The following is an 18,603-nucleotide window of genomic DNA, read 5'->3' as shown; positions in this document are numbered from 1 at the left end:
TAGTGCCTTTTTTAGGCAAGACTCAAAAGACAAACCCATCACCATAAATAGCACAAGTAACCAAAAACTGAGGGTAATGCTACTCAATGCCAGAAGTCTAAACCTCAAAATGCATGCACTCGAGGCACTCCTCAGTATGGCGAACATCAACATCTGTGCAGTAACAGAAACCTGGTTTAAGGCTCATGAGAGCACCCCAGCACTACTAGGCTATAACTCATACCATACCTTTCAGCCACAGAACCAGGACCGAAACACAAAAGGTGGGGGTGTATCCATATTCATCAAGGATACCCACACCTCCAAGTTAGTGGCGCAGCACAATGCATCAGAGATCATCCATGTGCAACTAACAACAGGCAAAACTGCAATCCAAATTGTAGCTTGCTACAGATCACTCACCATGGCCCAGGACCCCCATTCTGCATTTCTAGAGACACTGGGAAATATGAAGGTCCTACCAAACACCCTAATACTAGGGGATATTAATTACCCAAACATAAACTGGGAGAACTACTCAAGTACTAACTCCCTTGCCCAGCACTTCCTAGAATTTATAAACTAGAATGCCCTGGATCATCTGGTCAACATCCCGACCAGAGGGAACAACATATTGGACGTGGTCATCACCAACATAGGCGACCTGTGTTCCACACCGGAGGTAACCCCTCGCTGGTTATATCAGACCATAGACTAATCACACTGGATATCCACATTCCAGCCCCACACCCAATCAAGGAAACCACCATGAAAAACTTTTCAAAAGCAAACTTCACGTTACTTAAGACCAAGGTGGAAAGGTTCACAGCCCCTATGCTAAAGGACAATTCTGTCCAAGCTGCTGAAACCTTTACAAAGGCACTCTATGAGCATCTGCAGGCATGCATGGATTGTGCTATCCCAAGTAAAGCCAAGACTCACTCCTCCAAGAAAAGGAAACCAGTCTGGTGGACCCCTGCCATAAACAAGCTATTCAACAGAAGGAGGAAACTAGTACAGAAAAGTGTAAAATCCCAAGAAGGAAAGACATCCCTGATCAGTATCAGCAAGAAACTACAATCCCTCATTAAATCATCCAAGGCTAGTTTCAAAAGAAATTTGCCAATGACTCCAAAGATAACCAGAAAGCGTTCTTTAGCTATGTCAAGAACCTAAGTGGAAACTCTCAGATCTGCTCTGAGTTAGTGCAGAATGGCACAAAATACACTGAACTGATTGATATTGCCAATATTCTGGCAGACAGGTTTAGTGCAAACTTCACCCCCCTCTCACTCCCTAAAGGGCCCATAACCATACCAGAAGAATGTAGGGCCCCATCAATCACCGACACACAGGTTAAAACAGCCCTATTCAAAGCCAAAAACACAGCTTCAATGGGACTGGACGGTGTCCCAGGATGTGTCTTACAAGAGATCCAAAATGAACTAACCCCTCACCTAAACACACTGTTCAAACTCAGCCTTTCAACAGGCTATGTACCCACAGGGTGGTGCACAGCAACAGTTATACTGCTCCAAAAAGGTGGAGCCACAATGGACCCCGAGAACTATTGCCCTATAAACCTGACTAGCCTGGTCTGCAAGGCTATGGAATGCATCATCATGGAACTCATTAACAGAGACATTGGGAACCTCCAAACCTTTTACCCTACCCAGTTTGGCTTTGTTAAGGGCAGATCATGCCTCCTAAACTTGGTGGACTTCATTTAGACGGTTACCAAGGCATTAGATGAGGGAAAGGAGGTCCACACAGCCTACTTAGACCTTGCAAAGGCCTTTGACACCATTCCCCATTCTAGTATTATAGACAAGCTGTCCAGCTTGAACATAAACCCCTATGTCATGAGATGGGTTGCCAGCTGGCTCATGGATAGAACCCACATGGTGAGAGTTGCAGGCTCTACATCCGACTCTAACCCGGTTACAAGTGGCATCCCAAAGGTCTCAGTCCTAGGACCCCTCCTGTTCAGTATATACTTCTCAGAGGTACAGGCAAGCATAGGAGGACTATGGCTGACCAAGTTCGCAGATGACTTGAAACTAGAGGCCATAATTGATTCTCCGGCTGATACAGACACCCTCCAGAGGGGTCTCACTGAGACAGATACCTGGTGTCAAAACCATGACCTCAAGCTAAATGCCAAAAAGTGCATAGTCGTCCCCTTTGGAAAAAACAAACTACCCATGAACTACCACATAGGTGGTAGTCCCCTAAATACAGAAAATGTAATAAGGGATCTGGGGACCCAAGTAGATGGTAATCTCTCCTTTGATAATCATATTGCCAAGGTGGTTAGAAAATCCTTCTATGTGGCCCACCTAATCACAAAAGGGTTCACATCTAGAACAAAAGAGGTTACTGTGCCTCTATACTCATCACTCATTAGACCCATTATAGAATGCAATGTCCCATTTGGGATGTACCTTACAAGACACCTGCAACAGCTGGAAAGACCACAAAAGTACCTCACCAAGAGGATTACTGACTTCAGACAGATGCCCTATGCAGCCCGACTCAAGGAACTCCAGCTGTACTCGGTTGCATACCGCTTACTCAGAGGTGATCTCTGGCTGACATACAAGGCCATGTCCAACCCAGAATTGATGGACATGCTCCACCTAAAAAAAAAAAAATCCCGGAGAGCCACACGCTCTAGAGATATAAACCTTACCACAATGATAAATAGGACATGATGGAGGGATAGATTCCTATCCCAGAGACTCTCCATGCTTTGGAAAAGGATTCCAATATACATCAGGCAGAGCAGCTCACTAACACTCTTCAAGAGAATCCATGATGGGTGGATGGGAAGCAGAAAATTTACCCCGGGGATCACTGCAGTGGCTCTGCTGGATAGTGGTACAGGTAACTAATGGCTCTGCTGGACAGAGGCACAGGGAACTAATCTAAGGGGGTGGCAAAAGCCAACACATTCTAGCTAGGCTTATAAATGCCCTTGGGCAGATAGCCTAGTACTTACCTATGAACCTACTTACCTATGAACCTATGTTAAGCACTTTCTTCCCATAAAATATGGGACTTCATCAGAACAAACTAAACACATACCCAGCCACTTACATACATTTTCCCTCCGCCCTTAATTCCATTCCCTCATCCATCACATAATTAATATTTTAAAGGGATACAGACTCTCATACATACTTCCTAGGAGGTTTAAAACCACATTGTTGAATTAAATAAATGAATGAAGCATAACAATGCCATAATATCTGCATATCTTAATATATTACTTGGACATTCTTTTATTTACCCCATTATATTCGTTATTCTAACACACTGGAAATGCTTACATTTTCGTTAATACCTGGATAATATGTAGCATCCAACTGCAACTGCCATTTTAACTCACATACATCTAGGAAAAATCCAGCATTTTGCCTTGTGTGTCTTTGATTATTTGTTGTAAAACAAAAAACTTAAATTCATGACTAGTGAATTCCTTCTGATATCTGCTAAGTGCATTAGTCATTTTACATTTTTTCATATCTGTTAGATGTTCATACATCCTGTCCCTTTTCTTGAAGTTTTTATTGGCAACATTTTTATCTTTTGTACCTTTGTATTGTGAATAAATGGGTTCAACTACTGCAGCTGGTCCAGTTTGTGGTTAGAGGTTGCTGTCAACCTGTGTTCCCAGATCTCTTATAAAACCTTCTGTGTTCAGTGGACTACTATCGATGTGGTAATTCATGGGAACCGGGCTTTTCCCAAAACGATGACACATTTTTTGGCATTGAACTTAAGGCCATGGTTCTGACACCAGTCATTGGTCTCACTGAGGCCTTTCTGTAAGATGTCAACATCAGTTTGGGGAGTTAATAATAGCTCCCAACTTACAATCGTCTGTGGACTTTGTCAGCCAGACTCTCTTCATGTTGGCCTGGACTTAATAGAAGTAGATACCAAACAGGAGAAGACTCAGGACCAAACCCTGTGGGGCTCCACTAGTGACTGGTCAGTAGTCTGACTTGGAGTCAGCTACTTTCACACTGTGGGTTCTATCTGTGAACCAGTATGCAACCAACCTAGTGATATAGGGGTTGATGCCTAGCTTAGTGAGTTTTTCTATGATTACTGAGTGGGGAATGATATCAGAGGCCTTGGCCAGATCAAGGTAGGCTGTATGAAACACCTTGCCTTCATCCACAGCTCTGGTGACTGACTCAAAGAAGTCAACCAGGTTGAGCAGGCATGATTTACCCTCACAAAACCAAACTGTGTGGGATCCAGAGTTTGGAGATTCCCTATATCCTTGTTTATTAGGTCCATGAAGATACGTTCCATAGCTTTGCATATCAGACTCATCAGGCTAATGGGGCGATAGATCCCAGGGTCTGTAGTCACTCCTCCTTTGTGGAGAGGGATGACTGTAGCAGTGTGCCATTCAGTAGGGACAAAGCCTGAGGTGAGGCTGTGATTGAACAGGGCACACAGGTGAGGTGCCATTTCACTCTGTAATAAATGTAGTACACAGCCAGGGATATTGTTAGGTCTCATAGAAGCTGTATTTTTGGCCTTGGACAGTGCGGTTTTAACTTGTGCAGCAGTAATACTGGGTGTCTGGCAATCTACTGTTATTGTAATTGTTCCTTTGGTGGGGAAGAGAGGGGTAAAGTTAGCACTGAATCTGTCAGCTAGTATATTGGCAATATCTGTTGGCTCAGTATAGGAGGTACCATTGTGCAGTAGCCATACCTCTCAACTGCACCAAATTACTCGGTTTTACCGAGTTTTGTGGTTCAAATAATGGGGTGCCATGATTCCCAAGTGACACCCCCTTCATTCCTGATTTTTTTCTTAATATCTTTCTTTTGAGTTTTCGGAGATGACGTCATCACGTGCGCAATTATGTCAGCTCCGTTAGCCTGTCACATTTACGGCTGGCTGCGAGCACGCTACTGCTTGGAAATGGAAATAAATGTTTCTGGTACTTCTGTGATCTGAACTGACTCAGGTAATATTCTTAAGGATGTCCACTGCTTTTTATCATTTATTGAACTCTGCCATTTTTTTTTCTAACTGCTTTGCAAGTCATTGTTAAGTTAAGGCTTCTCGCTGAAGAATTGCTATGCTGCTTTTGGTCATATTTATTGAATTCTCGCTGATGTGAAATTGCTGCTGCTAGTTAAGGCTTCTCGCTTTGCAAGTCATTGTTAAGTTAAGGCTTCAGCCCTTAAGAATTGCTATGCTTTTGGTCATATTTATTTTTTCTAACTGCTTTGCTTGAAAATAAGTGTTCCTGGTACTGCAACTGGGAATACATGTTTCTGGTGTTGCTTTTGGCTTCTTGCTGCTGTTCTTTCTAACTGCTACTCTTTGAACAAGGGTGTGTGTGTGTGTGTGTGTGTGTGTGTGTGTGTGTGTGTGTGTGTGTGTGTGTGTGTATAAATATATATATATATATATATATATGTGTGTGTGTGTGTGTGTGTGTGTGTGTGTGTGTGTGTGTGTGTGTGTGTGTGTGTGTGTGTGTGTGTGTGGAAGTGGACTTTTATGATGGAAATGTTCTGAATTGGGCAGTTTTGTCATTATTGGTTCATGCATTTTGTTTCATTGCCTGCTGGAAAAATGTTCAAACAATAAATTTTAAAATGTTCTCTAACTTAAGTGTCACCAGTGTGCTGTATTATACAAGAATATAATTTAATAAAGTCAGGAAGGTGTATCAAAGAATGTATGTATTTTTCTTGTTTTGTGCGCAATCCAGGGGCCTATCATTTGAAAACCACCCAAAGGTAATCTTTATCCACCACTGGCCAGATGCATTTTCTTTGGATGTAGTCTGGATTTCAATGCTGCTTCAATGAATGTGAGTTTCAAAGGCAGAGAAGTTTTAATGCCAAGTATATTTTCATTGTGTGACAGTGTTGCTTTGTTTAGCAGATATCTATTAGTGTTTGTGTACATTGTGCTATGAAATGTAAAAATAAAATCAAAATAATCATTGTAGAAGTAAACAGTATGCACACATTAGTGTCTATAGTAAATGGGGTGAAATAGCCAGGTAATGGGACATTGGAATGGCTGCAGGGGAACTCTGGTGCCATATTTTGGTTGTTAGTTCTTCAGTTGTATTTGAAAGTTGGTATCCCACAATTCCACTAGAGTAGATGGGGTTACTTAATTGTGTATGCAAATTTTATGCTAGTCGGCGTACATATTTTTACCTATTTTTCATGGGCCTTGTCCAGATTTTTGATGTTTCCAGGTTGAGAGGTATGGCAGTAGCTCCGAGCAAATTTAGGTATTGCAATAGAGATTCTTTACATAACTATAGAAGACATTGGGCCGGATTCATGAAACCTCCGTATAAGACTTAATATGGCTGCAGTTGAATGGTATGACTTTAGCGTGTCGTGTATATTCATGAGGGCATGCCGACTCATCCGTAACTCTTACACGGACTGAGTAGGCAAGCAGGGGGCGTGTCTGACTGCAGAGCAGTCTAAAAGTCCACACCCCTGCAAGGTTTTAAAAAGCATAATGTCAACAGACAAGAGCGAGTCCGCTCAAATGTACTTGCACCCAACACCACACTCCCTGAAACTGTAAACCCCCATCAGAGTTATAGAACGTAAAATATTATTATTTTTTTAAATCCACGATTTAGCTGCCTGTATTTGTGCTTGTTTGCGGGGGTGTGCCCATTGTCTAACCACAGTTAGCAATTGTGACATTGAAGAGCATATAAGAACTACTTATGCAAATTAATCCAAATAGCAATAGCATAATGGTAGAGCGTATGCACAAAGAGAAGGCATTCACGGTTTGAGTCCCACCACTCCCCTTCCTATTTATGTTTTAAATCAGTATTTGAAATACCAGGCAAATATGATTAAAATGTTATTAAAAGCAGTGACATGGCCAATGTATCAGCAAACAAAATATATATTTTGAAAAGACCCAGATATATAATAGCCTGCCGTTAAGCAACGTTTTACACAGTTAAACACAGGTGCCCATAGTTTAATAGTGCTTTACCCATCTAAACACAGGTGCCCATAGTTGAATAGCGCTTTATCAAGCCAAACAGAGTTGCCCATAGTTTAATAGCACTTCACCAAGCTAAACAGAGTTGCCCATAGTGTAATAGTGCTTTACACAGCACAATAGAGTTGCCCAATGTTTAAAAGCGCTTTACCCAGCACAATGTGTTTGTGCGGACGTGTGCTCTGTGCCAACCAGGGCACCGTAGGGCACAGGGGAGCAACGTAGAGCTAAGTTGCTTAAACACAGCCACACCCCCTAGCCTGTCTAGACACTATTAAAATAAAAGAATGATAAGGTTTGAACCCAGGACCCTTTGCATCATAATCAAAGTACAGAACCACTAAGCCATGACAACATAAGAAAAGCAGCCACTATTAATATTCATAAGCTTAGGAATTGTAGTTTAACCATTACTAAGCAGGTCTGCAGTCAGCCTAAAATTTTACACAATGGCCAATCACAAAAAAGTGCGGGAAATGTGGCATATTTAAGCCCCACAGGTGGGAATACACGCCAAAACTGATTGTACCTCACATCTGCGGTCAGAATGTCTGGTGTTGGAGAGGAAGCGCGCTTCCGAGTGCAGAGATGTGGCATTGAGGAGTCCAAATACATGGTTTGGCTCCTAGTCTACCATCATGAGGCAAGACTCCTGCAGGGCCAGTTCCAAGGGATGGAGTACAAGGCAGAGGCTTTGGACTGGTTAGCTCCTGACCTCACCAGTGCCACAGGCGTTCCTCGGACTGATGAGTAGGTCCGTCACCACCATGTGGACCTGAAGAGACAAAAGGAGGACCACCTGAACCACTGGATACAGGAGGCCCGTGGGATGCGGGATGCCCCAGTACTGAGTATGTAGCCATGGAATGCAGTATGTAAGAATTTAAAATGGAGTATGTATAATGGATATGAATGTCTCAGTATCCCTTCATTTACTTTACAGCTGCAGGTGACAGTGTTACAAATCAGCAAGCCTATTCTGATAGGCTGCTAAGGCTGTGCCACCAGGCAGCTTAGTGATTATTCTGCATGTATCGTTATATAAAATATGGAAGAGAGCATGAAAGAAACTGTTGTAGTCCAATACTACAGCCATAAAATGGACTGAATAAGTCCTCTGCATGTACTGTCAAGTAAAAACGTTGGAGAGGCAGAAAAAGAGTGTAGTAACCCATTAAGAAAGGTAACAAATGTCTGGAATAATATCTCTGCAGGCACTGTCATATAAAAGAATATGTGAGTGAGCCTGAAAAAAGAGTGTGCTAACCTATTAATAAAGGTATAATATGTTGTGAACATGTCTGCCATATATACCGTTAAAACAAATAAAGGAGTGAGCCTGTGGAAAAGTGTGTAATGTCATTAATAAAAGACTAAAACCCAGAGTGTGTTTGTTTCACTTAGTATGAAATGTTGTTGTACCCTTGCATTATACAAATAGTAATGTGTTAGAAAGTGCTGGCAACCCAGAGTTCTGCAGTCCCATCTAAAGTGGGTGATGGAAGTGCTAGTAGCTGTAAAGTAAATATACAGTCCTCAACAGGCATGCATAAGTAAATCTGGCACATGAGTAGCATGCTAATATGTTCCCCAGAAATGTAAGTGTGGTTCAATAACTGCAGGGTTCTGTACAATTTGAAGTGAAAATGTCATGTGAAAACATCCAGATATGTAGATAAATAAATATAAATGCAACCATGAAATATGTAGCAGTAACATCTGCATCCTGGACAGTTAGTATGTGAGATATATGTCAAGGATAGATTGAACTAGCCAAACCCACTACACTACCTAATGCATGGTGGTAAGTGTAATAATACATGTAGGGAATATACACCTGCAGTCACTAGGAATGTAGTGTAGAGTAAAAATGTTTATAAGATGTTAATGGAGGTTTTTTCTACACCCTACTGTTTGTGCATAAACCATGCAATTCCACACCTCAGTGGGTATGTGTAATCTTAAATATTTGTCTGGATATATGTCCTATTCTTCTATAAATATTTGTACTCATGTTGATGCATGTACCCTATTCAAACACCACGTTCATGGTGGCCTGTTGCTACCAATCATCCCTGCATGCGGTTGGAATAACCACTGTTGTTCAATATATGCATGTGTTATGTTTGCTGTTCAACTGTTGGAACTGTGGTGTGTTGGGTTAATGGGAATATCACTGCATGCTGTTACAACTAATCTGGAATGCTGTTGTTTATGTTGTAATGAAACACACCTAATCACAGAACGTATGGGAAGGCCGGTCCCAGTGGACCCACCTGTCCCTCCTCAGTTGGCGAGTGCTCCTGGCACCAGTGGCTCTGGTGCCCAGCCCGGACTCCCCTCCTCCGTTAGTCCTGTGCCACCTTCGGGTGGAAGCACTGCAGGGGATTTGGCTCATCCCCCCGTGCAAGTATTGGTGGAGAAGGACCACCCATCACACTTAGAAGGGCCCGGGTTGTGGTGCTTAGGGAGATCCAGCGTTCAGTCGTTGATCCCCTATGCCAGCTTGAGGAGAGAGTGGTGCATCTCACGGGTGAGCCTGCCTGTCCTACTCATCCCCCAGCACAGCCACCCCCGGGGCTGTGAAGGTGCAGTGGTGACTGCCCATGGGTGGGGATCTCAGTTCCACTGTTACCATCTGTGGGCTCATGGGCTTGCGATTTCCAAACAACCTTCCCTGTCAATTGTGTTCACTCACCCCATGTGTCAAATTCCACCCCTATATGCATCTTGTTTGTCTTATCTGTTTACCTCCCCAACCTACCTCCCGAGATATACCTACTTCCCCTACCTCACTTACCACTCTCACCTGAAAAAAAAAAAAAAAAAAGGGCAATCTGTACCCGAAAAAAAATTACGCCCCATACATAGCTTCCCATTTTGCACACATGTCCATAGGACATGTACACCGATAATTCTAATTGGCAGTGCAACAAACTATGTTGTCCTCACCCCTCTTTCAGGGGTGGAAGGTCTCAAAACTCACTCCAAATTTTCAACATATGCACAGCTATTGCTGTTAAAAAAATGGGCAGCTATGGGCCTTCCTTACACCCTTCCTGCACATCCCGAGCTTGTTTTCCTACTGTCTTTCCCTCTCTGTGCCCCATTTTTCACCACTTTCCTATCTCCCCATTTTCTTTTCTTTTCTTTAAAAGAAATTAGCGAGGTGTTAGCGGGAGTAAGCACTTTTAAGCAGTAGTTAGCGGGGGTGCACAAGTGTGAGCTTGTGTGCGCTTAGCTTAGCATCGCTAAGCATCGCACAAACCCACGCAAACCCACTTACAACTGCTTAAAAGTGCCTTAGTCACTCTGTATGACAAGGCCCTTGTACTGCTCAGCAGCAAAATGAAAAACCTTGTCAGTCTCGAACCTGGGACTCACCAGTCGGCATGAAGTACTACTACACCATAGCAGATACACAATAACTTAGTGCTGAAAGCAATTTATCATGCATTACCATGAGTGAATGTAAAGGGAAAATAGGATTGGCATAACACAAATCCTGTTCTGTGGGCCTTAATCAGCAGGTGTTGTTGAATTGCATGACATGACTGTAAAAAGAGAATCAGCCATGCTAGTAGGGAATAAGGTTACAGTAGCAGCTTACAAACCCCACACAGTATGAGGGCAGGATAAACACTGGCATATTTGCATAGGTCACAGGCAAGACCTCCCAACAGTGACTGCTCTACAGTGATGACCCTGATTTGTAAACAAATGTTATCTGTGCCCCTCTGACTCCCTGTGAAATGTACTAAAAGTAGGCAGAAAGGTGTTGAATCTTACTTAATAACAAATGTCAATAAGTGAGAGTAGACACCGCTTGCACGTCAGAAAAGGTGTAGTAATAGAAATGCTCTGAATCACCCAAAGTCTGAACTATATGACAGGTGTATCTCAGTTATATGTACCTTTCCCTGAGGCTGTTCAAATATATACGTGATAGAATCTGAGGCCTGGAAGAGTCAGAAACACACAGGCATATCAGCTTGTCTGCTGTTACACACTCTGCAAATAGCTGTAGAATGAATCCCACAAGCATGCCCTTATGTAGAAGTACAACACAGAAATAGCAAAGGATGTAGCCATGTACTGCTAGCAACCACCTGTAACAATTCCATTGTTCAGGTGCTGAAAAGACTGCTGTGGTGCACAGTCAAAGAATACTAGGCTGACCTCTGTCTACCATCTGTGGTACACTCCTTATGTGGTAGCAGCCCGTATCTATATGTATATGCAGTTTTCTATAGGGCAAGGGACATACTGCAACTGTTAGTGAAGGCTGGACATATATATGTATATGAAGGTTGCTATGTGCACATATCTATGTAGGTTGTAGTGTGTGGCATTGAAAACAGCAAGCAGTGCAGGTATATGTCATGTGGTGGTTAAATGCTGTGGGACTAAGTTACAGCCAGTGAGGTCTGCTACGGCTATACGGCCTGAGCACAGTGAAATGCATTCTGCACAACACTGTGCAATATTATTACATAATTGTATGTCTCACAACTGTTCGATAATTGATATTTCCACCATGATAGGTGGGCAGTATATGTGCATATATGTGCATGTATATGTACAGCAGTGGCTATTTACAAGTATGTGTGTATATATATATATATATATATATATACATATGTATATATATATCTATATCTCTCTCTCTCTCTCTATATATATATATATATATATATATATATGTATATATTCATATATATATATATATATATATATATATATATATATATATATATATATACACACACATATATATATATATATATATATATATATATATACACATACACATATATAGATATATATACATATATAGATATGTAGATTTATAGATATATAGATATATAGAGATATAGATATATATAGATATATATAGATATACATATATATATATATACATATAGATATACATATATATATATATATGTATATATAGAGTGATATATAAATATATATGTATATATATATATATATATATATATATATATATATATATATATATATTTATATTTATAGTGAGAGAGGGAGACACAGGGTCAGACATATTGCAACAGGTGCCTGGTGACCAAGGCATGGACTGAACACCAGTGTTGATACTGCAGTGCCATACCCCATTCCAAAACACTTTATCCACTAACTACCAGATAGGTGGTTGCCTGACTAACACTGAAGGTGTCAGAAGGGAACATGGGACACAAGTGGACAGTAGCCTCCCCTTTGATATTCACAGTGCCACACTAGTCTTGTAATCTGTTTACGTGGTACGTGTCATCACAAACAGTGTGTCATGTACGGAAATATAGGTCAGTGTTCCCCTGTACTCATCACAATGCCCCATGTGGAATGTACCTCACATGATAACTACAGCAAGTGGAAAGGCCACAGACATACCTCACAAAGGGTAATACTGCCCTGAAACACATACCCTATGCAGACTGACTCACATAACCACAGCTACAGTGAGTTGTATACCAGCCACCCAGAGGTTACCTCTGCCGAACATACAGAGGTATGCCACACCCATAGCAGTCAGACAACCACCATGTCAGCACCTCACAATCCCACCGGGCTACACAGCCTAGGTCCCTAATCCCCACAACCTCACTAAACAGCACATGCTGGAGGGATAGGCTCCTATTGGCAAATATGCCATACTCTGGAGTAAACCACCCAGCATGAAGAAACAAGGCTCCTCAGTAGCAGATGTCAGGCATACCCCTGATGATTGTCTGGGGGATAGGTAACATGCCCTGGGAATCACCTCTGTGTATCCGGTTGACAGGAGGAAGTGAAATCTAATTATGTGTGTCAAAGGCCAGGGTAGCATATGGCTAGGCTGCTGTAGGCCCTAGGGACAATAGCGTATTACCTACTTATGACACAATGCACACAGACATGTACACAGTGCAATACCTGCTATCTTAAAGGCTTATAGTGCCTGCATATTCTAACTGTTTCTTACTGAAATTGGTACACCTTGTTTGCTGTAGCATAGACTAGATCCAGGCCTGCTGAATCTGGCTTTGTTTGTATGCTTGTTGTGTGTTTATTTCCCTGAAACGCTAATTCCACCTAAAACGCGGCCTTTTAGCACTTCTGTGGATCCCTAGTTATATCTGCATTGCTTACTGTACTTATTTCTTTGTTTCACTTGAAAGAAAGTTACTGTTTGTCATTTTTGCATTTAAGTTACCTGTAACACATTGCATTTACGTTACCTGGCACTTGCTCACTAAAGCAATTATATAAGCCAGCTCTAAAAAATTAAAAGCACTACACCCTCACAAACTCTCCTTGAGTACCTTGTTCCCCATTGACCCTTTTTTTCAATTATAAAGGAATTCCCAATACTATTCTAGCATGTCCAAAGCTCAGTTGTCAATCTCCTCTCCGGTCCAGCTGGTGAATCTGGGAATCTTGAGGCGATGTTACAACTACCTCATGTACACAGACAACCCTCTCCTCCTCCCAACAAATTCCAACACATGTGAGAGATGCAACCATATAGCCAAACTGGAGGCTAAGCTCTCTCAACTCAGTACTGGCGTAACTAGTCAGGAGGAGAAGGAAACCACACTCACTACAATTCCAGTCTCGCATAGACCTACCACAACAACAAACCAAACACATAAACACACAAAAACATACTCGGAGGCCCTAAATAAAAATCTGCCTAAGCAGCAGAGACCTCCAAAGAACACACCCAAGCAACCGCTACCCCAAAACAAAACACATGCAACACATAGCTCACAAAGCCAGTGTGCCGAACAGTCACAACCCTTAAGGCTAAACAACACACCTGATACACTTGTAATAGGTGACTCTATCGTCAGGCACACTGACATCCCGCTCACCAGGCTGAACAAGGAGAAGGTCACGGTGAGCTGCCTGTCGGGCGCTAGGATCCACCACATAACACAAGCACTCAGGTCACTCCAAGGCAAGTACAAATATGACTCAGTCATTGTCCATGCTGGTGTGAATGACCTGAGACGTACCTCCCTGGACTACATGAAAAGAGACATAGAGGAGCTCTCTGAGCATGTAGCCCAGGCCGGTATGACCCTGACCATGAGTAGCATCTTACCCTCGCCAAGAATGATGCCACAATATGAAGACAAGATGATCAATTTCAACAATTGGCTTATGTGTTGGTGTCATTCAAAGGGGATCCAATGCCTGTCAGCCTAGGATGACATGCTCGACAAGCCACGATGCTTCGCTAGGGACGGCTTGCACTTGTCACCCCTGGGCTTTCGGATATTGGCAAAGGCTCTTGCTACCCCCATAGTGCCTTTTTTAGGCAAGGCTCAAAAGACAAACCCACCTCCATAGGTATCACAAGGGATAAGAAACTAAGAGTAATGCTACTCAATGCCAGAAGTCTAAACCTCAAGATGCATGCACTCGAAACTCTCCTTAGCATGGAGAACATCGATATCTGTGCAGTAACAGAAACCTGGTTCAAGGTTCCCGAGAGCACCCCAGCACTACCAGGTTATACCTCATACCATGCTTTTCGGCCTCAAAACTTGGACCGAACCACAAACGGAGGGGGAGTATCAATATTCGTCAAAGATACCCACACCTCCAGGTTGGTGGCACAGCACGAAGCATCAGAGACTATCCATGTGCAACTAACTGTGGGTAAAACTGCCTTCCAGTTTATAGCCTGCTACAGACCACCCTCCCAAACACAGGAACCCCACTTGGCCTTCCTGAGAATACTGGAAAATATGAAGGTCTCTCCAAACACCATTATATTGGGCGACTTCACCTACCCAAACATAGACTGGGAGCATTACTCTAGCTCCAACACCCTAGCCCAAAGGTTCCTAGAATTTATAAACTCAAATGCTATGGAACAACTTGTTACCACTCCCACAAGAGGAGAAAACATATTGGACCTGATCATCACCAACATGGGGACACTATGCTCCAGACCAGAAGTCTATCCCTCACTGGTAAGATCAGACCATAAACTAATCTCACTGGATATTCACATCCCGACCCCACCCCCTGCCCAGAAAACCACAGTGAAAAACTTCTCTAAAGCAAATTTCACACGCCTCAAAACCGAGGCAAAATCCTTCAAAGCCCCCCAGCCTGTGGAAAATACGGCCCAGACCGCAGAATCCTTTATAAACGCATTCTATGAACACCTTCAGGAATGCATGGATCATGCAATCCCAAATAAAACCAAGCCCCAATCCTCCAAAGGCAGACGTCCTGTCTGGTGGACCCCAGCCATAAACAAACTATACAATAGAAGGAGGAAGCTACTACATGATAGAGCAAAATCCCAAAAAGGGAAGGCATCTCTGATCAGTATTAGCAAAAAACTACGGGCACTCATAAAATCATCTAAGGCCAGCTTCGAGAGAAAAATTGCACAGGAAACTAAGGATAATCACAAGGCTTTCTTTAGTTATGTTAGGAACCTGGGTGGGAATTCTCAGATATGCTCAGAATTAGTCCAAAATGACAAAAAATACACTGAGCCCACAGACATTGCCAACATCCTAGCTGACAGGTTCAGTGCAAACTTCTCCCCCCCTCCCCACCAAAAGGGCAAATATCTATCCCAACAGAGTGCTGCCCCCCTGACATCTCAGTTGCTCAGGTAAGAGCCGCCCTCTCCAAAGCAAAAAACACAGCATCAATGGGACCAGATGGTGTCCCAGGCTGCGTCCTACATGAACTCCAAGAAGAGCTAAACCCAAACATAAAACTACTGTTCAATCTTAGCCTTACTACAGGATATGTACCCAAAGAGTGGCGTACAGCAACAGTGGTCCCTCTCCACAAAGGTGGTGCCTCAATGGATCCTGGAAACTATCACTCCATAAGCCTGACTAGCTTGGTCTGCAAAGCTATGGAAAGGATCATCATGGACCTCATAAATAAAGATATTGGGGACCTACAGACACTGGATCCTACCCAGTTTGGCTTTGTTAAGGGCAGATCCTGCCTCTTAAACCTGGTTGATTTCTTTGAAACAGTCACCAAGGCCATTGACGAGGGGAAGGTGGTCCACACAGCCTACCTGGACCTCATAAAGCCTTGATACAATACCCCACTCGGGCATTATAGATAAGCTCACCAGCTTAAATATAAACCCCTATGTCACTAAATGGGTTGCAATCTGGCTCAAGGACAGAACCCACATGGTTAGAATTGCTGGAGTCATGTCAGACTCCAAACCAGTTACAAGTGGCGTCCCACAAGGCTCAGTCCCATGACCTCTCTTGTTCGGTATATATTTCTCGGCGGTACAGGCCAACACGGAAGGACTGTGGCTGGCCAAGTTCGCAGATGACTGCAAACTGGGCACCATAATCAACTCTCCAGCCGACACAAGCATCCTCCAAAAGGGCCTCATAGAAACAGACAACTGGTGCCAGAGCCATGGCCTCAAGCTAAACGCCAAAAAGTGTATAGTCATCCCCTTTGGCAAAAACAAAGTGCCCACAAATTACCACATAGGTGGTAGTCCATTAAGTATAGAAGAAGTCATTAGGGACCTGGAGACTCAAGTTTATAGCAATCTCTCATTTGACAACCACGTGGCCAAAGTGGTTAGAAAAACATTTTATATAGCCCACCTAATCATGAAGGGATTCACATCTAGATCAGGGGAGGTCATCGTGCCTCTTTACTCATCCCTCATCAGGCCCATAATTGAGTACAATACCCCTTTTGGGATGTACCTTACCAGACACCTGCAGCAACTGGAAAGACCCCAAAAGTACCTCACCAAGAGGATCAAAGGGCTCAAACAGATGCCATATGATGCCCGGTTAAAGAAACTCCAGCTCTACTCAGTGGCATACCGCCTGCTCAGAGGCGATCTGTGCCTGATGTATAAAGCCATGTCCAACCCAGAATTAATTGACATGCTGCACCTCAGAAAATCCAAATCCCATCGAGCTACGCGCTCAAGAGACTTGAACCTCAGCACTGAAATAAATAGGACATGCTGGAGGGACAGATTCATAACCCAGAGGCTCCCTTCACTCTGGAATAAAATCCCAGTCCAGGTTAGGCAGAGTCCCACTTTGACTCTCTTCAAGAGGAATCTTGATGAGTGGATGGGCGATCATAGGTTTACCCCGGCTATCACTTCTGTGTCACTGTTAGACAGAGGCACAGTATACTAACCTCAAAAAAAGGCATAGCAAAATTAATTTAAAATGGGTGGCGAAAGCCAAACACACTCTGGCTAGGCTTATAAATGCCCTAGGGCAGATAGCCTAGTATGAACCTATAAACCTATGTGAGGTGGAATGAGTGTGACAGTGAATGTGTGCAAGGTCTGTAACGGTGTGATAGTTAAGTGTGAGGTTGTTTCTGTCATGGTCGTTTGTGTCCTAAGTGTGAGGCCAGAGAAAGATGTGTCAGTTATTGGGATGCAGACATAGTAGGATGGTATATGTTGTGACGTAGTTCCTTGTGTACGACTGTGGTGTCCCATCATAGGCTGAAACAATACATGTATGCTCAGTAAGTGGTACTGCTGGTGAATCCAGCCGACATTTGAACTGTTGTACCACCTGAAGCTGTAGGCCTAAACAGCACAGTATGGTGTATGTTTACATTCCCTGGTAACACTGTCTTGTGTGTTTCCTGTAGTCTGCACAGATTACATTCCTCAGGCATAGGTATCTGTAAGTAGGGGCACACAGTACTGTAAGGTGCACTGGAAATGCTTATCTGTGTCAGCATACATTTGTGTGTTGTATGAATGTCTGATGTGTGTGTAATGATGCCTGTACCATGTCCGCAATCACATGTGTGATGCAGGGTTTGTGTGTGTACCTAGCAACATGTATACTCTGTTACAGCAGTATGCCAGCTATATTAACAACTGTGCACATATGTTAGGTAGGGGTATGGCATCAACGACTAGGGGGGGTTACTGGTTATACTGTAACTGTACTTCACATTCATTGCAATGGATGACATATTTCTGCATGCATTAGCTTGATATGTACCCCCTGGCAAGACTATGCATTGGATCCCAAACAGTGAGCTGAGTACTGTTGTATACTGGTGAGTCATATGGAGTGTGGCAGGCACTGTCAGCCAGTTGTGGGCTGAGCACTGATATGTGGCACTGAATGTGTGTATCCTCTGACAGATGAACAGATGCTATATATGGCAGTTAACTGATATCTGTGCTGTATAATGTTTAGTGTGCCACATGACTTGCTCACACATATCGTTTACTTGTCTTCCAGGCTTGTGGCTCATCACAGGAATCCCTGCTACACAGCCGCAGAGGAACAGGAAATCCACCACAGCCTGGTTCAGCACTATACCCTGCTGTTTTCCAGGACCAGCCAGCACCAGCAGGAGCGTACTGCACTGTGGCAAGAACTTGTTCATCGGGTAAATGACATCAGCATGCATAACCGGACATATGAGCAGGTATGCCATCACTGCAGTGATTTAATTAGACATGTCCAGCAGCGTGCATCTTATATCCACAGACAACAGCTTGCCACCAGTGGTGGGGTGGCCATACATCCCCCTCACCAGAGTGGAGGAACTGCTGCTAAGTGTGGT

The sequence above is a fragment of the Protopterus annectens genome, chromosome 8.part0 (assembly GCF_019279795.1).
Source record: "Protopterus annectens isolate FY-2018-M chromosome 8.part0, PAN1.0, whole genome shotgun sequence".
NCBI classification, from domain to species: domain Eukaryota; kingdom Metazoa; phylum Chordata; order Ceratodontiformes; family Protopteridae; genus Protopterus; species Protopterus annectens.
The sequence above is the reverse complement of the archived record's forward strand: the minus strand, read 5'-3'. Positions refer to the sequence as shown.